The 18,339-nt window shown below is 36.5% G+C and overlaps 1 long non-coding RNA gene across 1 annotated transcript; it reads right to left on the bottom strand.

Annotated features, from left to right (window-relative positions):
• Window positions 1-972: 972 nt before the first annotated feature.
• On the bottom strand, window positions 973-18,225 carry LOC146768407 (uncharacterized). The gene is made up of 4 exons (XR_014952932.1): window positions 18,102-18,225; window positions 17,597-17,664; window positions 17,176-17,355; window positions 973-16,740 (listed from the first exon to the last, which is right to left on the bottom strand). It is a non-coding gene; the product is annotated as an uncharacterized LOC146768407 (long non-coding RNA).
• Between the last annotated feature and the right edge of the window lie 114 nt (window positions 18,226-18,339).

Raw genomic sequence — 18,339 nt, forward strand, 5'->3', positions numbered from 1 at the left:
AGCCTAGCTCCACTTTTAGCTTCCTCCTTGAATGCAAAATATTGTTCCTCTTCCTAACAGAAATATTCAAATAATCTAGTTGTTAGCTAAGAAATTATTGCTGGTTATGAGGTTATTATTTTAAAAATTAAACCCTTTTGTTTTACTTAGTTCTTGACATTCTGCTATCCTCAACAGAGTATTTAATTAAAATGAGTGAAAAGAACAAGTGGAAGTGGAAGAATTGCTTTTACCATTTAAAAAAAAAATCACCACTGCAAATACTGATAGAATTGTAAAGGAATTGTCTTTATTTTGTAACTCAGTGAATGGAAAACTGATTCTGAAGTAGGTGAGCACATTTTATAGAACTACTTACCATAAATAACTTCCACCTCCCTGTCCCAAGAAAAAGGTAGCCATTGATAAATAATTTTCCCATAGCTACAAAACTGATTTGTAGAAGTTAAATTGTTCAAGGCTAATCAGGCTAATCTGAGGGAGAGGAAGTTTACCCTCCATTTCCCAACAGATTCTCTTTAATTTTGCAGTCACATTGACAGGTGGCCTCATCACTCAGGCATTACAGACCACCTTGAAGATATCAGCACTGTTGGCCTTTGAAGTCAGAATAATCAACCAGCCATTTGATACTCTATCAGATGAAATGGCCCTGTCAGGAAAGGCTGGCTCTCAGGTGTACTGATTGTCTATCGAAAGGAGATAACTTGATACAGTTTACTGTGGTACAGATTTGTGGACCTTGTGGGATGTTATAACAGATGTCTCTTTAGATGCACTTCTTCACAATGTTTCTTAAAAAAATATTCCCAAGTGACTTTTAGCAGAAATTATAATACTCTAATTTCCTGTCTGCAATATTCCCACAATACTGTGTAAATAGGCAAATGCATTAGTTATGGTTGGGGTCACAGATGCACAGATTCATGTGACATATCCATATATAAATCCTGTCAAATTTGTCTACTACAAATATTGTGTAGTAGACATTATTATGAAAGTCTCTATTGCTTTACAACAGTAAAAGTTCTGGATGGTGCCAAAATCTGGTACAATACTATTTTCAGAAAAGGACAATTTTTTATTTTCTTTAGGATTGTCCAGGATAATAGGAGTTTTTTCCTCAGGTTACTTTGATATATTATAATCTTTAATTCTAATCAGGGGACCTTATTCAACATGCATTATGTATTTAACAAGGTGAGTGATTTAACAAAAACAAAAATTTTAAAATTATGACCTTAAATTCCACTTTTGCATATCCATATAAATGATTACTTTCAGAAATAAATATTTCTGAAAGATTTGAGTGCTTTGCAAATCTGGAGGAGAACAAGATTGAAAAGTACGAAGTATGGTGTTTTGGTTTTTTTGTCCATTCTAACAAAATTTCAGCTATTGAGGTATAACCATTAAATTCTTTCTTGCTGAAATAATGTTTTGTGATGGCTCCAAAATAATGGAAATAGATCTTAAAACAGTTAAAGATCATTTGTGTGTGTGTACAGCAAATTGGAGTTGAAAGCAAAAAAAATAAATAAAAATTGCCAAAAAGCATGTTAAGTGTCTTATTGTTTAATAGAACTTTTCACTAATCCATAACATTTACTTGGGAGAAAGTGAATAAAAATATTAATTAACATTAAGCAGTAGAAGTAGTTTATATCAGGGTTGAGAAAGTTATGCTATGGCTGTTCTATTTATATGACAGACAGGAAACTCATTTCCATTAAAGACCCTGGCTTGTTCTAATAGTAATTATTCATCAGAAACAATCACAGAATGTTCAGTCAGCAGTAAATGGTCTATTTGATATCATTAGAGCAGTTCAAGGACTTAAAGCTGTCCCTTTCTGGGTGTGCAGGTGTGTTAGGTCCCGCAGTCTGCCTGCAGGAGCACACTGGACTCCCTGGCAATGGACAGCTGCTCTGATTTATTAGACCTTTGGAAACAATATTGCTCCTGTTATTGACACATAATCCCTTAAAGTTGTTTGACAGTTAAAGCCTGAAGCAACACCACCAGACAAATCTTCAATTATCACCTTTGGTGCTGAGAAGGAATACAGAAAGGAAATTAAAGAAAATTTGTAGGAAAAAAACGAATGGATGTTAAATATAGATCACTTTTCTCAAGGGAAGATTAATAACCATTTTCATTGAGCTGCATTAATGATTTTTAAGCAGCTTACTTCTGTTAGCAATTATTCTTCATAATCTCATCTCTTGTAACAGCCAGTTTCATGGTAAATGATATATTGGAGATTTTCTGTGCAGGGTGAAAATAAATCAAGGAAACATACAGAGACAAATTTCCTGCAAAAATGGAATACCTGGAGCAATTCTGTGTATTGACTGCAACTGAGGTTTGTCACAGAGCTTTGAGCGATGTAGTTGCTGACTGCAGTGAAGATTTATCAGAGGTGAATTTGGTGCACTACGAGCAATGCAATGTCTGACAGGTAAGATGTGAGCCCCTGTGCTTACATCCTGCTGTCCAGATGATGAGTGTGACAGAGAGTAGGGATAAAAATGAGGAATGTGTTCTGAATTTTTTTTAGATAAACATTAGTTGATGTTGAAATAAAGATTTTTTTTTTTTTTGCAAAATGCAGAAAAAATGTACATAAAAGCTATAATGAATAATGCTGCCTTACAGTCGCAGAGGAGTCTCAGACCCACAGGTTGCTGAGGAAAGACAGGCAAAGGCAACAAGAAGGGCCATTTGCTGTCTATACAAAGAAGTGTCTTGAATTCATAAACTTTTTCCTATGACTAGGAAAGGGTTGTGAGGCTGTAGGCCAAGAAAAGGAGGTGAACAAGTCCCATGATAACACACCCTGCCTCCCAGAACCTAGAAGCAATACAGGTTTCTGGAGATGATCAGAAACAATTTTTTTTTAATACAGGTGCTGGATTAGGGATGGAGCCCATACTTATGGACCTGCCACTCATGGTTAAGGTAGAACTGGCTAGAGATGTGATATCTGCAGCATTGACAAGGAGATGGTAGAATTTAAGATTCAGAGAGAACAAAACATGCCAGTCCATTGAAAACAGGCCTGGACTTTACATTTTGGATTGTTCAGGGAACTGGCAGGGGCAATCTTGTAGAAGATAAAGGAGCCATGGAGACCTAGCCAGTCTTCAAGGACATCATCCTCAAAGGATAAGAATCATCCATTCAGAGCTAAGCAGCCATGAACATAGGCATGCATGCCAGGTTAAGGGCTGGCTGAGCAACCTGGGTTAAACTGCTAAAAAGAAATCCTCAAGAGATGAAGGCAGGAACAGGCAAGCAAGGAGGCATACAGAAAGCAGAGATAGAATTAATAAGCTTAAAACCTGGCTGAGTTATGGCTGATTGGAACGAAATGTAAACAAGAAAAGCTTCTATATATATATTGGTAGCAAAATCAAGATTCAACAAAATTTTTCACTTCTTACTGCAATAGGCCATCTTGTACTGAAGGATATGGGAAAAACTTAGATAGCAACACCTTCCTTACTTTGGTCTTCATTGCTCAGAAACCTTCCTGATCTCTACTCATTACAGAAGAATTTACAGGAAACAGATTTTATCCGAAGCAGAGGAAAATAAAGCTTAAGTAAGTTGGACATACAAGTCCATCAGGACATACCAGAAGGTGTTCAAAGGAACTAGCTTAAGTAGTTGAAAGACATGTGATAAGCTTGTAGCAATTGCAGTAAGCTTCTGCATACTGAAAAAGCCAAATGCCTGGTCAATATTAAAAAAAAAGAGAAAACCAAGCTACAATGCTTTTTATCCTAAATTCATCTTTTCTGAAAGTAATTTTTAAGCATGAAATGTAAAGTGCCTGGGGACAGCCAGCAAGGATTTATCAAAGAAAATCACACCTGACCAAATTGACTATTTTCTATTATGAAATGTCTGGCTTTGTGAATGAGGAGAAAGCAGTACTGGACTCAAGCAAAACCTTCAATACTGTCTCCTACAGCATCCTTGTAGCTGAACCGAGGAGAGATAGATTGTGTGGGGTAACTTGAATGTTGCTGAGAAACTGGCCATATACTTGGGCAAAGAGAGCCATGGTCAATTGTTGCAAGTCCAGTTGGATTCTGGTTGTGAATGTCATCCTTCAGGAACTGATATGGCACTGCTAATGTTCATTTCTCTTTATCTTGATAGTGCTCTGATATCTTCATCAATGACCAGAACAATCATAAAGACCAACCTCAAGAGGTTCAACAATGGGAGATGCCAAATCCTTTTACTGGCAAAAAATAACCCCATGCCCTACTAAATGCATGGGGTCAACTAGATCAAAGCAGATTTGCAGAAGCAGTTGGGACATTTTGGAGGGGGTTAGCTTGAACAAAAATCAGTGTAATCTTGCAGTAATACAGGCTGCCTGTGCACTGCACCATGTTAGAAAGAGCTTGACCAATGGGTTGGTGAAATCATCCTGCTCACAAATGGCTCACAAATGAGGCGTTATGTCCAGGCTTTGGTCCTTCTATGAGAGAGAGGACTGCAAACTAAAGAGTCCAGAATATGTCTCCTGTGATGGTGAGGATGTTAGAGGATAGTGCACATTAGGAAAAGCTGATGAAGAAAGACACATTGTTTAGTCTGGAGAACAGAATGTTGCCATGTGAGGCAGTTTCAGTTTTTATCTAAAGAGGGCCCATAGAGAAAATAGGCTATTTTCACTTAAAATCAGGAACTACTGCCGCAATTGGCAGGAAGGAAAATTCTCACTAGATATAAGGAAACCATAAATTTGTAATGCAAGTGATAAAGCACTAGATTGGATTGTGTAATCTCTATTCTTGGATGTGTTTGAAAGACCCCAAGCAACGCCTGCTCTGAGTGGAAGCATGGACTAGATGGTCCTCAAAGATCCTGTCCAGCCCAAATGGTTGCATGCCTCGCCTCATCCATGTCAGGAGCTAAATTTACAACTTTATGGTAGACATATAAAGCATGGCTGAGGACTTTCCAAAAATACACAGTTAATTAAACATTATATACAAAAGTCACCTCTTTCAGCCCAGGGAGTGAAAGTAGCTTACACTACATGCAATGCTTCTCTGGGAGACATCATCATGGCCTTTCTGTACTTAAAGGGGGCTTATAAAAAAAAGAGGGAGAGACTTGTTGACAAGTAGTGCTAGGACAAGGGGGAATGGTTTTAAACTGAAAGAAGAGGGATTTAGATTAGGTTTACCATTCAGAGGATAGTGAGGGACTAGAACAGGTTTCCCAGAGAAGTTGTGGATGCTTGAAAATCTTCAAGGCCAGACTGGATGGGGCTTCAAGCAATCTAATCTAGTGGGTAGCATCCCTGCTCATAGCAGGGGCATTGGAGTGGGATGATATTTAAGGTCACTTCCAACCCAAACTATTCTATGATTCTACATATTTATATTAATCCTCTCCTTGAGCTGTTTTCAAACCAACTGATTGCTGTAAATCCACTTAGTCAAATGTGAAAATATGTATTAACAAATCTGGCAGAAGCCACCCTCCAGTGTCATATCTATAGCAACTGAGTTTGCAGAAGAACTGTGACCTTTTGAGGAAGCTGTATGCCTATTCCACCTGGGCATTCCAAATACCAGGACATGCTCATCATCACATATTTTGACCTTGCTGGGTTTCAGTGAACAAATTTGTAACATTACACAGAATATCTAAATTTTATATTTTCTGAGGATTTTTTAGGCTAACTTTCAGTCTGCTGCAGTACAATTCTGAATTTCTGCATGAGTTAGGAGAACGTAATTGACTGTAAATTTCAGTCAAATGCCATCTGTCATCTCTAATAACTTATCGAGTACAACAGGCAAAGAGAGAACTTTTAACAAGTGAAAACACTGTCGAACTGAATTTAGTTCCAGATGTGGAGAGGGAGGTTTTCATTTTTCCCTCTAACAGGACTAATGCTGCTCTAATGCCTTTCAGCATGATTTTTAAGGCATTCATTTGTTATGTAACATCCATCAATTATAAAATATATTTATGAGGTCTTGCTAGCAGTCGTTAACAGCAGTATTTTGGGATCACATTTACAAGGCCTAATGAAATGGGAGAGCAAGAGTAATTGGATTGAAATTGGTAAATGAAACTCATTCCAGAGGAAAAAAGGTGTAAAATTGATGAGGTTTGACGTGTCATCAAATGGTGAGGATTAAATTAAGATTCAGTGAAGACATATATAGTGCTTATTGTAAGTGTTTAATTGTTAGAATAACAAATACCTCACAGAAATGCACAGTTAAGCATTAACCTCTTTCTCCTGCTAAATGGAGTCAGGCAGATAAATCTTTTCCTATCCTCCAACTGACTATTTGTCTTACATTTTTTAAGTGAGCCTTTTTGTGTATTTGCATATTAAATGGAAACTGAAGTTATTAAAAAAAAAAAATATTTGGTGAGCTTAAATCAGGTGCTTGAAAATACTTTATCCATATTCCTAGAAAAAAAAACTCAAATACATTCCAGTTCATTCTCAGAGAAAAAGTTAGGCATTAGAAAAATTAGAATTATGAAAAGTTTGAGTTTTCTTTCCCTTTAAGAAAAAGTATTTGCTAATAATAAAAACTGTTAACCAATGAGCTGAATTTGAAGGACTCTAGTTAAATCCAGCTATCCCTGGCCAGAAAGAAAAATTGTTTCAATGACACATACTGCATCAAAAATTTAGGGTGTCTTTAAAAGTGGCTTTGTGGATCCAACAATGATGCTTTTTTGAGTAATAGCCCATTGGGCCAGCAGGCTTTCTTCCTACTCTAATCTAAAACCCCCAAGAATCTATTGCGCTAGAAATAAAAGTTTGCTACCATTTGACCGAATGTATAAAATCAAATAACTCTAAATTGTTGAATTCTGAGGAGTCCATAGTTTCACATATTCACACTGAATTCTTTGCTTTCAGGGTTGCCTGGCCTAGAGATTGTTTTCTCAAATGGTCTCTCACCTGTTTTACTAATCTGAATTCCTTGTCTCCAGTACAGATCCAGTAAAGAAAATAACAAGTAACTACTCTTTATTAAGTGACGATATAAGAAATCTGTAAATGCATGATCAGCAACCTCAGTAATTTGTCTGTCCCTGGCCCTGATATTATTATTATAAAACCATGTCAAAATAAAGCCCAAACAGCTGAAGTAAGTCCAGTTCCCATTATGATAGCAGCTTGGAATAGTACAGAAGACTAGTAGCTATAAATGGTGCAAAGAGAAAATTCTGTTTTTCCTTGAAAATTAAGTGTAATATTACTCTATCTTTTCCCAGAAAAAGGCAAGAGCCAAAAATTTTGTGTGGGGAGTATATTCCAACCAGGGAACAGCATAATAATAGTAACAACAGAATAAACATCAGAAATAAACTGACTTTTGCCTGGAAAGGGTCATTGTGAAGGGTGTCTTGCCTTCTATTAATATTACTTTAGAACAGCAAGCAACTTGTGTGATGAACCCAGAAGAAATGAAGATTTCTCCTGCCATTTTCAATGCACTGGAGAACCATGTCTTCTGCAACGTCTTGACAATCACCTCAGGTTTAATGATAAGCCATCATGCAATGTTGCCCAAAGGAGAAAGGACTGAGGCCTCCATGGACACTTGTGCCTCCTAGTTCATAGTAGGTCAATTATATGTATATTCAATTGAATCTTATTAGTAGTCCTGGAAAGGACTGCTGTAATCATGTCACTCACGAGAAATCACTAGGTCTGAACTGTCCAGCAAAAATCAGATTTTTTTTGCTTGTTGCTCCCACATTGAAGATAATTACTACAATTCCCTAGAACATAACAGAACTCAATGGCTTGGTGGTTAAATTGAGTGCTTGTGTTAGAAAGACAGACAATCTTGTTTTAGAAGTGTCAGGTGACAAATTTACAACATCCCTTGGAAATCTGATTGCAAATTACCCTCACTTAAAAAGTCACATTTTATTATGAAATTTAAGTTCATCTTGAAGCAGATTTAGTCCTGTTGGAGATTTGCCTCCTGTAATGAAGTTTCTACAATACCGAAAATGTTCTCCCTTGCGTTGGGATTTTAATTTCTACCATGCTACTATTGCTGTGAAAGGTGGGAAAAAAGAAGGAAGGAAACACATTTTTATATGGGACACAATTTCTTAATGGGGAATCTGTAACACCATCTACTTTATTCCTGAAACACCAGTGTTCATATGCTAATAATGTAACATTTGATCACTCTGGTCATGAAAATCACCTCAAAACACACTCCGAACTATAACAGCACATTGCTAGGGATAACAAGTCACTTGTTTGGCACAGCCAAACTCTGAAAATCTAACCCAGATGCTGCTACTGTGATGAGACCAAAAGGCCAAGATGGGGCAACAGCTGTTTCTAGGAACTGGGGCAGGCCTCCTCTGGCACCAGCAGCCACCAGTGCTCATCATATCCTCCAGCTGCTGCAAGTGGCAAGACTGAAATTTTACCCTTGTTTGTTGTATCTCTACCATTACTTTCACCACAGGCCCCATCTTTACTCTTGGGGAAAAAAAATCAATTTTGGTTTTAGTGCTGAGAAGACTTGTGTCTTCATATATGACATTTTACTGTAGAAATCCAACTGTCAGCACTGAAGGATGAAAGAAAATAAAATTCTGTTCCTAATTTACTAGCTGATACACTAAGTACAATAATTATATTACTACTATGTTAGAAATAACTGCGAGGTAGTTTATACTCTTCACAAGCTTGCTAGGGGATTATATAAATACCTCAGAATACTTACACTGATACGACCTTTTAATGCTAGTTTTTTTGAGTGGTTGTTTCATATCTGTCAGCAAGATAGCAAAAACACAGGCAATGCCTACTTGTCTATTTGTTTAGATCATATTTAAAAAAAAAATCTGTTTTTATTCATCTTCTGTTTTCAGATTAACACAGCTGTTTCACTCAGTCAAATAATTGCTAACCAATCATAACAAAAAGCTAGTAGTGAGGGACAAAATACCGACCAATTTATAAGTAGTTGCATTCCAAATTGAATGAAAGGGAGCACCTTGAGCACTATCCCATGCTGCAAGTTGACATGTCATTCTACAGCCTCTAGCCTGACCTTTTCTTAACATCAGCTGAGAAACAAAGAGACTATGCTGTTAGAGCAGCTGCTCTACCTCTAGGCAGGTAACAGTATCATCTTCATGAATGACATCTATGTCACTTTTGCAGCACGTCAGGAAGTTCTGAAAAATCTACAGATCAAAACAATGCAACATTTTCATATCGACCTTGAAGTGATGATCAAATATGGTGACTTGCAAACTGCAGATCAGGATGCATGTGGGTGCCAGCTGTGCAACAATAATTTGTTAGAAATTTTTACTGTGTTAAAGATTCGTTTATGTCCTAAGTGATATATGCATTCTATTTTCAACAAGGAAAGCAGAAAAGCACTGCCAACCTTTGGCTGTGTTCCTGTTACTATAAATGTATTCATTTGTGCTATTTTAAACATGATTTCTTCTGCATGGAGCTTTTCACAGAACCCTCAAATTTACACAAATTGGTAAATACTTCTACCTAATTTCTCTGAAATAACATCAACAATTATACTTAATAGTCAACAGATAGATACATTCTTCACTCTGAAACATTCTATTGCTATTTTCAAACACTGGAGATTGACAATTTTAAAATATTGTTTTATTTATATTTTTTCAGTTCCTAATCTGAGGTAGTTCTTTACTTTTCCTGTCTTGATTTATTTTATTAATGATTAGATGTATTTACTAGAAATGGAAACTAGAAATGTGGCAATGAATAGGTCAGCATTAGCATTTGTGCAATGTGTGCATTTCTGGAAAACAAAAATTGCCCAAGAAAAAAAATGCTGGAATGACTCGGAGTTGTATGTTTTAACAGATTTCAGCAAACTACACCACTCCCTCAATTGAAGCAGCAATGTAACAAAACAGGAGGGTTAGTGGCGTACAGCTGTTTCACCACCTAATGAAACTTGTAACTGCACACTCTAAACTGTGCTTGGCAGATTGGCATTTTAGGAATGAGAACCACAAAACCCCATACTCAGAACAGTAAGCTCCTTAAGCGGATGATTGTCAGGAAGAAAGGTTGCATTGTAAATGTGTTGCTTTCTTGAAGACACAGGCTTTTTCTGGTTATAGGAAGATTTGGTTTCATAATCCTCAGTTACGTTCTGGACCTGGAGTCCCAAAGGCTCACAGAACCAGAGGATAGTTTCATCTGGAAGGGATCTCACTTAATCTAACCTGCTGCTCATGGTAAAATTGGTGCTTGAGGCAACCTGGTCATTACACCTTGCCTGAAATCTTTGAATCTTCACCTCCCATCACTGGGGTAAAATTTCATAAGCTGGGGAAGTCTGTGTTCTTTCAATCCTTTTTGTATCAGTTAAAGTCAGTATTTTTAACTGATTTTCCATTCATCAAGCAATGTGTAGAGGATTAAAACTTCTCAGAAGTGAAAGGGAAAATTCAGGACTGCATCAACATGTTATAGGATGGCACAGAAGAAGAGTTTGTAGTAGTTGTTTGAGGGGCTCCAAAGGGGAATGGAGGATGAATCGTGTCTGTTAGATGTTGTTAAGAGCATAGAAATACAGAAGATTGAAACTAGTTTTCAGAAGGGCTTCATGTATCCCAAAATTTTTCTAATATATCTGGACATGATTTACAGTTTTATTCTCTTCCTACACTCCTATCCAGTCCATGCCACTGAAAGAGTCTGTACCTTAAAGATGTCATCCATGGATAAGGTAGGCAAGTATTTAGTGTGCAGAAAGAAGCTTAAGGGATTTGGTAAAAGATATTACAACCTATGCATATCCTGATGATTTAAGCAGCTATGGAAATTCACTGGTGAAGGCATAGACATGTATTATCTAGCTCAAGAACTGCATAGAATTGGATGACTATTCCTGATATTACATCTGTAAGCACAGGACCAAGTCCTGCCAACTGGTTATCATAACTGACCTGATTTTTAGCAAGTTTTGCAGGGGTTTGTTACATTTCTAATCAGTTTCATGTATTCCATGCTCTTCACTTTCCATCTTCTCTTCACTTTCCATCTTCTCTTCACTTTCCATCTTCTTTTCTTTTCCCATTATGCTGCCACAGTGTTATTATACCTTTCTGAGAAGTATCAGCTAGAAAGGAAGTGTAAGCAGTGAATACCATCGTGATGATTTCCACAGGAATAATAAACATATGGAAATAGGAGGAATACAAAATAGAAGACCTGTTCACAGACCAAGTGGATAATCTACATCATTCAGAATATTGGAATTCCTGTAGAATCTGTGCAAAAGATAAGTACTTTGGGTTCTTTTTGAAAAAAGTTTATACTATGAAGCCTCCATGTTATAAGCCCAAATTTGAATGAGATCTTGACCTACATTATTTGAATAAGAAAAATTTCCTATGTTGACTCCAGAGCATCGGCATCCTGTAGAGACTTAAAATACAGAGTATCAGTTGAGAATTTTCAAAGCAAAGCCAGACATTTTCCTCTGATGACAAAAGAAATTTGCAGGTAAATTAATTATAGGAAGTTTTATAAAGTTAAGGGCCAGTATATTAAAGGCTCAGATTTTTAAAGCTAGTAACTTCATGAGCAGTTAATAAGAGTTAATTTGATGTCAAAACCTGCAATTTAATATAAAGATTCCAAGAGGCAATTACTTGCATGAAATTACCTTTTTATAAAACAAGCAAAGAAGTATATGCAGGATGGGAAATTAACACCTATGCTAGCACTCAGCTAGGGAAAAGTTATGTAATACACTGACCCTCTAAAGAAGTCACCCCTAACTACAGGACAATGTGACTTTAGAACCTACTAATTCTTTTTTCTCTTCTTCAGAAGGAGAGACTTAAAATAAGAAAATTCTACACTTCTGCCTTCATGATCGGAAAAAGAATGAAAACCACCCCCTTACATAGTAGCCTTTTTGTAAAGATTGGATGAAAGCCGGGCCCTGGCAGTTTGGGAGGGGAAAAAAATTAATTGTGTACTGAGACATGAGACAGTAATAACTCACACAGGCTTCATTGCTTCATGCCAGACAAAATAAAAATGAAGCCAAGAAAGGGAGAGCTGCTGATGAAACTAGTGCCATCCATTTTCTTCCCCACCAATATGAAAGACCAGAAAAAGGCAAATAAAAACCTTAGATATAAGATTATTCGTTCCACTTTCCCTATGTCTGATCCAGATAATATGAAAAAGAAATTAAATTAATGCTCCTGGGAGACGTCATTTTGGTTGGATGAGCACACAGACCTGGGCTGGGTAATCAAAGTGAGACTTTTTGTTTAGGGAAAAAAAAATCAAAAGTGATTTTGTGTACTCTGCAAAGAGCTAAAATCTCAGAGCCAGGTAAAATTGACGAAGAAAAAGAAAACCATGGGAAAAATAGATAATATTTATTAGCAAGCTTTTGCCATTCAAGAAGCTCTTTCCAAGATACAGACACATACAAATATGTGCACACAGAGTATCCTCTTGTTGATACTTCAGATTTGCTGTTTCATTAACAATAAAATAGATGTTTCAGATCTATTATTAGTGTAAGAAAAATAGTAAGAAAAACAAGTTTATAAAATCCAGCTTATGCTCATATGGTTTAAAAAACTCTATTATGAATAAATGCATGATCCCAGTGTCTCTAGCATTATAGCTGATGAGACTCTGAAAGGGAAATCTGCCAGGAATTTGTAGTAAAATAAAACTGAATAGGCTAAGCATATTCCCCTTGATGGCAAAAATGCAGCATATATTTATAAAATGGTTTCATTTTAATGCAATTGAATGAATATCTTATAGTTTAAACTTCCACTCAAATTCTTGCTATTCTGTTCAAATAATGACACATTTCTACATCCATATCTGTAAATCTCCATAACCTTGCCTAAGATGAAGTCACTGCTTTAAATTTACTGAACAGAGGTACATTTTGTACCCAAATTTCATTCCTTCTCTTTGCAAAACATATGCATGTAGACATATTTCAAGTGAGCATGGATACATACACACAGACAGAGAAATCTATTTAGTGCTATTCAAGAACAGATTTAAATGTGTTATAGTTGTACTTTTATGACTTGTACAACCTTCAAAGAGACAGAATTTTTTCATCTACCGGGAAGAGCCATGAAAAGGCATAAAAGATTCCTAAAAAGAATAGCACCAGTCCAGTATACTCTGTACTGAATTTAAAAAGCAAAACATTAGAAACTTGTTTTGAAAAATAATCCTATAAGACATGCAATATATTTCTAAAGGGATGACATTACAGACATATTTATTTTTGAAATGTTGCTAATACTTCCCTAAGGATATATCCTACTAGTGTAATCAAGCTACTATTTACAAGGAAACATATCTTTGGTTCCTTCCTGAAATAGTCCTTGAAGTATATTTTGAAGGTAAATGCAGTAGAGTTTGAGCTGTGGTCTCATTTAAGAATTATAAGCTGGGATTCATATGCCTGAGGCTGAACCATTGCACAGATCTAACATATTTATGGTCTCCTCAGTGATGATTTTTTAGTGACTTAAGTTCTTCCAACTTGTGCTGAAAAGCATGCAGTGAGCTGATGGAAAATAGCACAAGGTTCTAGGAAGCACTCTACTACTTCTTAAGTGGTTGCAGAGAGTTGGATAATCTAAAAGTGATCAGGTGAGTAGGAAAAAAGTTTCCATATAGAAATTTTTGTGATAGAGAAGGAAATATTGGAATGTTGTTTTTAAATGTCTTAAGAGAAAAATGAGCATCCAATGTATTTCTGACCAAAAAAATCTGATATTTAATAGTTAAATAAAATTTCATTACTTGTGATTGTTTAGTAGAATTAAAGGAGATACTAAAATAAACTATTTTTAACCAGATTAGTTCTCCATTTTTCATTCAGTACCTGAATCCATATATTTTTTCTGTTACTTCGAGACATTATCTATCTATTCATGAGCTCAGAATTCTCTCTAAGTAGTTTTGTGAATGGACTGAGGCTGCACAGTTTTGCAAGGAGTTGCCATTTGGCTTTCCATAAATATCTCTTGCTTGTGTCATGGTTTCACTTGGAGATTCTTTGATCATGTCAGATCAGAATATACCCTGATGGATACAGTATCTAAATCAGTAGTTCACAAAATGGCCTGCATTTCCTCAGGCAAATGTAAATATTACTGCTGGCAACTGGCGTAACCCCAAATGAATATGCCTTCAGGTGTGCTCTACAGAAACCCTCAGAATATTTATTTAAATGTTGCTATTTCCCTGTCAACTAACTTTTTCATTTTATGTTTTAGTAAAGCCCATAAAATCTTACCACAGTCATCTGAATCCTTTGAATGGATGTTTAAATGTCCTTTTAGCAGTATTCACTCAGCTCTAATTTCAATACACCTGAAACCTACAGGATATACAAAAATGAGGTTCCATGTTGTTTATTACTTTCACTTTTAAATATGCCGGTCAAACAAATTCTTACACCAGAACCTCACCTTTTAGATACCCCACCAGGGTTTGATATTTCCAGTTTTTATAAGGTGAAAAGATTTTCTTAAATCTTTCTGCAGCTGCAGCATTTCTAAGCAAGAAAAAGAGCAAACAAAGGTGCAAATACAGAAACTTTATGAGCCCCACAGTCCCTGGCTGTGTAATTAAATGGAAATACTTCTGAGTTTCAGGGACACCTGTTGCACTCTCCTCAGATGTTGCTGTTTCCACTAGTTTTGAAAATAGAAAGAGCTGATATCTGTGTCAAGAGGCACAAGATTTCTTATTGCCAGGACTAGATTTTATTTCTCTTGCAGCAGTGTGCAGTGTTGAGATGCCACAGCAGGAAAACCCTGAGCCCCTGCCATGGCTGACGATGACCAGACTTTCCCATGGCATGGAGGAAAGAGCATGGGAGGGGGAAGTCCTGCATGTGCCCAGATGTGTGATGGGGGAAGAAGTCCCACTCGTTGAGTTGTACCAGGCAAGGCTGAATGAGAGGATAAGTGAAAGAAAAGAAAAAAGATCAGTCCTACTGAAGGGTGATGGCCTGGAAGGCACATAGCAGTGCTACCATTGTACCATTGTTTGCACTATTGCTTCTCTCTTTTTTTTTTTTTTTTTTTTTTTTTTTTTTTGTCTGTTTGTATTTTGGGCTTTTTTTGTGCTTGTTTTTGTTTTGTTTTGGTTTTGTTGACACTTTGTTTTGTAAGTAATAATGCCAAAGAAAACATTTGTGAAGGGAAAAGACAAAAGAGGTGTAAAGGCAGTAGGGATTGATGCCTCAGTTAACACCACCTCTCCTCCAAGTAACCTGGTAGGATCCTCCACAACCAACCCAACAGAGTTTGACATCTGGTAGCAGTTTTTCAAGCAGCATGCTATGCTGGGATCTCACTAATACTGAGAGAAGATTTGGACATGGGCATTCCCAATCTAAATTATGCCAAGGGAGAGTTTTAAATCCTGGGGTTTTTGGCAGGAAATGTCTTGCTATTTCTTCCTTGGAAAGAGCAAATTTAGTTGTTTTACAGAGTAAAATGCATTCAGTCCAGTGGTATATAAATACATGCTCAGGGTAGACAGAACACTAGGAATTTTTCGCAACACTGCCCAAATTTCAAATGGCTTTATTGGAGCACTCAAAAGAATGCAGAGATAAAGGACCTTGCACTCTTTATCTACATGCTGTTTTAGGCCGTTGTAGTTGAGCCGGTACAACTACCATAATATTTTAATTCAGAAAATACCATTTAATCTTCCCATGCCCAAGCATTTTTGCTCAGACTTTCCCAGGAAATTTAGCTTGATACAGGCATGTAGGATTTCAGACCAAAGAAAGATTCGGCAAACAGAATAAAACTGTATCTTTTAACAGAAATGTTTACCTAATTTTAAATGAAGACAATGGTATTAACCATAACGTTCTAACCATATGAAAAAGACTATCACAATCCCTTGAAAAAAAAACCAAAACATTTGGAAATATGGAAAAATTTATGCACCAACACTATTTTTAAAGGAGTTGTCCAAATAATGAAGTGTAACTTCAAACATACCAAGACACACACCATATCCTAGATATTAGATATTTCTGTTATGAACAGTATTTGATGTCTAGTGAAAGGACTGAAATTCCATTTCACATGAAAATAGAGCACAAACATAAGGAAGGAGCTATTATTATCCAGGCCTCCAGAATAATAAGAACAGTTTGGAATGATCCAGTTAATCTACAGAGGTATCACCATCTGAAGAGCGTATCTACCAAAAACATTACGATGGCACACCTGTATAGGGAACACTCATGACTTTAGTAATGATCCCAGGTGAGTGATAAGAGAAAGAGATAATGCAGCTACTTGATATTTCAACTAATACATTTCAGCCCCACAGCCTCAGCTGTAGCTGAGTTGGGAGAGGACATGCAGAGCTCTGTGGATATCACAGATGGTGCTACCACAGCTTCGTTACTGTGATCAGCTGTGTTGAAATGGGGATTGCCATGGAGCCATACAAGAAGCACTCCTCACACTCTGTTCTCTTGTCTTTTATATGAACACTCAGCTGGTAGGATTAATTCAACATGTACATGATTAATTACATGTGCAGAGACTCAGAAGCAGATATTTCTGACAGAATATGCTTACGAAAAATAAAAGGAGTCATTATATAATGATAATTTCTTCAGTTTTCCAGTAACTTTTCAGGATTCTGGAATTCTGTGGGAAAGGAAAAGATTTGTATGAGATGGAATATCATGTGCAACTTTTTCCATTAATTTTTAAATGTTCTGTTCAGTTCCACTTTAAAAAACTAAATGAAAAAATACCAACATGAAATAGAATCTTTCTACTCTCTACAGTTCTGCATTTCTCTTAACCTGAAGCAACAATCTGAATATTTTTTCTTGACAATGTACTGCATTGAATCAGAATTAAAGAAAATTTGAAATCCTTTGAAAAAAATATTTACTTTTGTATTTCATAGTATTATATTTACACTACTTTGCAAAGTATGTATGTATGTTATATATATGCATCTAAACTTTACATATTTTGATGTAAAAAATTTGAATTTTTGTTCTCCATCTTTGATGATTATGAGAAGAAAGGCGATTTCTTTATAATCTCCTAGCTAGGAAATGGCAGATTTACCTTTAAGCCTGTGTGTTTGGTATTCAATTGTGAATCAATTCACCACTGGTTCCTTGGGGGAAACAAAAGATCCTCTGTGCCCATTCAGACCTCTGCAGTAGCAATTGAGAATGTCTCCTGGAACTACACATAACTCACTGAGTGGGAAAGATCCCTTTGCCAGCCTGATAGATGAGAACTCTGCAAGGAGGGAATAGAAAAATCAAGAATACCCATATCACCAACAGTATTTGTGTGAGAGGCACAGAGATCTGAGCAATACTTCAGCCACTAACACAAAACAACTACCTCATGCCTCACAATTTGATGTGTCTTTCATGCTCCCCAGTCATTTCACTCACACAGAACATAGATACTTAGACTAAATATTTCCAACAGGTGACTACTCAAATTCTGTGCACCTGCTTGAGGCCTCACTCACCCCAGCCCAGCCTTCACATGGTCAGTGTGTGCTGCAGATCTTGGTTTGACAGTACAGAACTTCCTACCCTTAAAATAGAAAATAAAAAATGTGAATCCACTTGCTTTGTCACAGTTGTGATATAAATTGAAATTGCTACAAGCTAAGCACATTCTGAGCTGCAATTTCAGCACCTCACTTATCTCAAGCAAAATGTACTACTGGCAGCTAAAAAACAAACATCTGCCAATTCAAATAGACTGTAGAAATAATGTTCTGAAACACAAACACTTTCTGACAGTTTAGGGAGTCTGGGCAGAGTTGGTAGTGACAAATACATCTGGGTTGCCCAATGTCTACCATTATAAGATACTGTTTTAAGTAATTTATAAAACTTTGCCAATATTTAACTATTTGGGCTGAACTTTCCCACACAAAGTATCTGTCTTGGGCTGACTTATTTTGGAAAATTTCATTTAAATGGTTCAATCATTTCCAAATAATTTAGAGAAAAGGGCAATATTACCTTCCTGCTACAACATAAATAAACTGTACAATAGCATTGCTGAGAAGTTCTAAGATGCCTCTGCTTTGGAAAAGGAACTTCAGAACACCCTAAGCATCCAGGTCATGGTTTTTGCTGATTCTGAAAATACCCAGATCCATTTTGCCATGACAAAAACTTAAAAATTTTGTGTTCTGTAGATGCTTGCTCAAAACTAGGAGTCAAACTCCTGTGAGATCTCATTTTCACAGATCACACT

The sequence above is a fragment of the Lonchura striata genome, chromosome 2 (genome assembly GCF_050655825.1).
Source record: "Lonchura striata isolate lonStrDom1 chromosome 2, ASM5065582v1, whole genome shotgun sequence".
Taxonomy (NCBI): Eukaryota; Metazoa; Chordata; class Aves; order Passeriformes; family Estrildidae; genus Lonchura; species Lonchura striata.